The sequence below is a fragment of the Rhinolophus ferrumequinum genome, chromosome 4 (assembly GCF_004115265.2).
Source record: "Rhinolophus ferrumequinum isolate MPI-CBG mRhiFer1 chromosome 4, mRhiFer1_v1.p, whole genome shotgun sequence".
NCBI classification, from domain to species: Eukaryota; Metazoa; Chordata; class Mammalia; order Chiroptera; family Rhinolophidae; genus Rhinolophus; species Rhinolophus ferrumequinum.
The window spans coordinates 14157726-14162824 of NC_046287.1; positions in this window are offsets into that span (position 1 = coordinate 14157726).

Here is a 5099-nt window from a genome sequence, read left to right on the forward strand (position 1 = left end):
GACTGACAAGGTCAGCACACCCCCACCCACACTTGCAACGTCACTGATGGCTTCTGGCAGCGAGAAGTGACTTGGAGGAGAGGTGTTTCTGTGATCTATAATCTTTGAGCACCCTATTCAGAAATGCCAGGCCTGGAATTCAACTGCAGATCTTTCTGAGAAAGCAAGGAGACTTCCAAATTGCTCCCGAGATGGAACTGTGTCATTTAACCTAGCTGAAACTCTGAAGGAAGATCAGATAGCAGAGGCCTAAAGATCAGATAGCAGCTCACAAGAATTCTTCACCACTCTTTGTGTAAAGATTGAACTCCTTTGGTCGCCCTGGCCAAACCACTGGATTCAATTGATATTAAATGCCTCCCCTGCCAGAGTATCTATGAATACCTCCGGTACAGTATTCTCTCTTCCTCTACCTCATCTGTCAGTCCCTCCATCACCAATAACAGCATCTCTACTGATTACCTCTGCATTCCTACTTTTACTTGTCTATTTGTCCGTCTTAGGTCAGGTTCACTGTCAACAGACGAGGCAGAGGTTTGCACGTAGTTGTACTGGGGATGCACATAGGACTAACGTGTGCAAGGAAGCAAAGGAAACAGATTTGGGGGAGAGGGAGAAGTAGACCTGGGATGTAGTTACAACAGAGGTGAATCTTAAGGGTGCTCTGATCCAGCATGGTCCTTCAGAGTTGCCCCCAAATTAAAGCAAGGTGGCCAGGGCTTTATAGCCCTAAATTGACAGGTTATTAGGTGAGGGCTACCCTGGGAGAGGGTCATGACCTTGAGCAAGGCCACTCCTGTAGGCAGAAGGCGATTCCTGGATAGGAGCTTGGCTGTGGGCCCTTGACAGCGACACCCCCAGAATCTGGGGAATCGGTGATTTGGACCAGAAAAGGGATGTGGATGGTGCCCCCACAGTATCCACCATACCTTCTCACCCCAATAATATGAGGAGCAGCCCAAGAAGTGGAGAGAGTCTGGCTGAGGGTGATTTGGTCGCCTGTTCTCCCCTCTCCTGTTAGGTTATCACCGCCTTTTCATTCCTCCTCGCTCTTAAATTCCGGTGGTTTCAGGAGAACACTCCAAGGGGATTCCTGCTTCCACTCTAACCGTCAGATTCAGGGAGGCAGCTTAGGCCAAGGGTCTTATGGTTTGAAGTTTTGCAGTGCTTTGGTAGGTGAACTACATTTGTGTTTTGTTTTGTTTTGTTTTTAATTTTAAACCAATTTCTAATACACGCTTCTAATTTCTCCTGCTAGCTTTTAATTGCAAATGCACAGTATTTCAGCTACGTTCGGATCCAATCAATTTTTGTCCACTATCCAAGAAGCCTTTACAGCCATTGTTTCTCTGGGGAAAATGTATATTGAGTTCCAAATAGTCAGTTGAAAAGAAGTCTTGGAACAGTGCCCAGGTGGAGACGCCACGCAGGTAATGGCTGCAATGAGCACGTTACAATTGTCAAACCTTTCAAACACACGTAAGGAGAGCACCAACCCATTAAAAGCTGAAGTTGCCTTTTACCTGTGCCTTGTGCAAACCGAGGCTGGAGGGCCAAAATATTGTTCTCATCAATTTGTTCCCAACAAAACAAATCCAGCACCACACGCTCCAAAACAAGGTAGGCTGTTTCAAGAGATCACACATTTTAATGGAATCACACTTCATTTCTGGAACAAGCAAGCACATCTTGCCCAAGCAGCTCGGCTGTCATTATAAACAGGATCTGGTCTCAGCTCCCTCTGTCCGTAGCATTATTCCTGTTTTACTGGAAAGGAAGCTGACAGTGACTTAGCCCCGAATTAGGGATGAGGTCCGCACCAGGGGGCGGGTGAAAGCAATGCCTTCCACAGCCCCCACAAGAGTTGGGCGCCTCTGCCTGCAGACCCTCCCAGCAGCGGGGGCCTGAAATGTGGCTTCTACTCTCCTTGGCTCTTTTACCTGAGAAGCAGGCTGAAAACAGCCTTTCCCAGGAAGATTCATTCACTAATCAAAGAAAAACCACCCTCTGGGGGCGGGGGGGAGGGGGGTGGACACAGAGCTCAGCACAGTTTCTAAGAAGTGACTGATTTTTCTCCTCAAAGGGGCTCGGTGTGTCTGAGGTTGGAGGCCCTCTGATTCTTTTGACAGCCGTGTTAGTAATCGCACCAGCTCTCCCTTGGCCCGGCAGCACGTCTGCATAAAGCCCAGAGCAGGAGAGGTGCCCAGCGCAGTGATGCCAGCTAAATAAGTACCTTTCATTACCTCCCAATAGTCAAGGAGTTGAACATCCTGTCAATTCATCCCACTGAGGGATATTATGTGATTTACATGTTTGAGTACCCCCGTGATTTGATTTGCATAGCAAAGACTTTGGGGACACAGAAACAAAGGATCACTGCATGACAAGAGTGCTATTAGCATAGAGCAGTCGGATTTTCCGACAGCCCAGCCGGGCAAACTAACCCACACCTTCCCCGCACACATTGCATTTATAGGATTTGACAATTTCTCATCTACAATACAGAAAGCCGCCAGGGTGGTGGGGTGTGGAATGAGGTTTGCTAGAAAGGCTGTCTTCTTAAGCACAGTAATTAGTTTTTCCTTAAAGGATTCCCCACCTCCCACCACCATTTTTTCCCCTTCTGATCTTCACTCTACGGCAGAAATATTCTGCCTGATCGTATTGGGAGAGCCCAGCCACAGCCATGTTGAACCCTGGAGAACCCAGATGGGAGTTCTACACTTATCACTGTAACCATCTTATTGAAACTTCCTGGGACCATTTAGATCTCCCAGATTTTGTCAAGAGAAACACTTTCTTTGGGCACAAGCCCCTGAGCTGGTTTCTGGGAATATACAAAAGTACTTGTACTTTTCTTTTTGCCTCCCCTCCAGACCTCTCCTGAACGGCCCTCATAGCCATTTATCTGATTGCTCTTGATTAACTTACAATGAGAGATGAACCCATTGTGAGCTACACAGAGCTGGTGATTCTGCAGGTCATAGTGCAGCTACCCTCAGCAGGCCAGGTGGGAGAGTGGAGGTCACTGGATGAGTGTGAAATCACAACAAATGCTGTCATCGGATGTTCTAAGGCGCTTATCCATCAGCTGAGGGAGCCAGGAGGAGCTGCTTTTCTATACTCATTCACAGTAGAGGCTTTCTGTTCTAAAAATCAGTAAAACAAGGGCCCTACCACCGAGCGTTCCCAGTCTAGTGTAATGTGTTTCGTGTGGCAATGGGGCACTGGGAGAACAGAAAAGGAGCAGCTAAGCCAGCCCCCAGTGTCTCAGGGAAGGCGATACCTAAGTCTGGACTAAAGAATCTCCGGGGGGCGAAAACTAGGTTGAGCATCCTCAAAGCCAAATAGGGCTACAGAACCCTGGGCAGGCTCATGCTTTGGCCATGTTTCTGACTCCTCACGGAATCCTCTCTCTCCCTCCTTCACCCCACCGCCTCCCACAGCAGTTAGTAACTTCAGTTATGTTAACACCGACCCAGCGAAGACTTTCTGAGAAACGCTCTCAAACTCGTACTGTTTCCTTCCTGATTATCCGGCCCCATGGATATTGCTCCCTAACTAGTCTAAGGATATAGTTTTCTCTTAATCCCCTCATCCCCTACGTGCACTCCCTGCAACACACACACACACACACACACACACACACACACACACACACCAAAAATGCATTTATTTGTATCCTGTTTCTTCTTTCACACATATAATAGTGATCAAGCAGCACATCATGAAAAGAACACTGATTAGGAAGTTTGGAGACTTGGGTGCAAGTCCTAACTTCGCCACATTTCTTATCTGGGCAAGTCACCTAATTTCCCTGCAACCAAATTTTCTCCTCTCTAAGATGGAAGAGACAGGCCAGAAAATCTCCAAGATCTCTTCCATCCTTAACATAGGAGAAATTAATAAGACAATCTAATGCAGTCTTGTCAGAAAAAAACGAACCAGATTCCCCTCAGGAATGCGGGGGCTGAAGACCAAGGTGAGTATCCCAAAAATCTCACCTGAAGTGTTTTGTCATCTGTCACTTTAAGAGTTTGTCGCTTAACAGCCCGGAGCTAGTCTCTATGTCTTGAAAAGAAGAAGATCAACGAATGTGTCTGAGGGCTGTTGGGAGACTTAAATATAATGCTGTATGTGAAAAGCACTTTGCAAATTATAAATGCAATTTATAACTAACTAACGTGTTAACTCAGATGAGATGGAAATTCCAAGTGCTAAACAGCAGGATGCTATGGAATAGTCCTTTAACTCATTGGTTTTCAGGTTGACATTGGGTGGGGCAGGGAGTCATTTTGCCCTCCACCCCCACTCCCAGGGGACATTTGGCAACATCTGAGACATTTTTTTTTTTTAATTTATTGGGGTGACAATTGTTAGTAAAATTACATAGATTTCAGGTGTGCAATTCTGTATCACATCATCCATAAATCACACTGTGTGTTCACCACCCAGAGTCAGCTCCCCTTCCATCACCATACATTTGATCCCCCTCACCCTCATCCCCCACCCCCCAACCCCCTTACCCTCTGGTAACCACCAAATTATGTTCCCCAGATTAATTTTCAAACCCGTGGCCATCCTGTGGTCACCGACTGCCCTCCAATCCCCTCACCCTCCCCCCCACCCCCCACCCCTCCCGCCCATCTAGCAACCCTCAGTTTTTCCTCTTTGAACATCTGAGACATTTTTGATCATCAGGACCAGCAGCTGGGGAGAGATGCTACCAGCACTTATAGGACAGAGACAGGGGTAGCTGCCAAATGCTCTACACTGTGCAGGACAGCTCCCCACAACAAAGAATTATCCTGCTCAATGCTCAACCTAACATTCAAAATTCATCCTAAACAATGGCTGTCTTTCCCAGGGACAATACAGTTACTATGGACCAGCAATCCTAGTTTCCATGAATACCCAGACTTCCAAAGAGTCCTGTGGCCCTGTGACAAAGCTCCAGCTAAAACCAGCTCCCCTCAGAGATGTCCTCTCCAAGCTCTTGGCTACAGGGATTTGAATGAATGCTGTCACGTGACCAAAATGTATCATAAATGCAAGTGCAGAACAATCTTGAGGGTATTAATAACTCTAGAGAACTTATG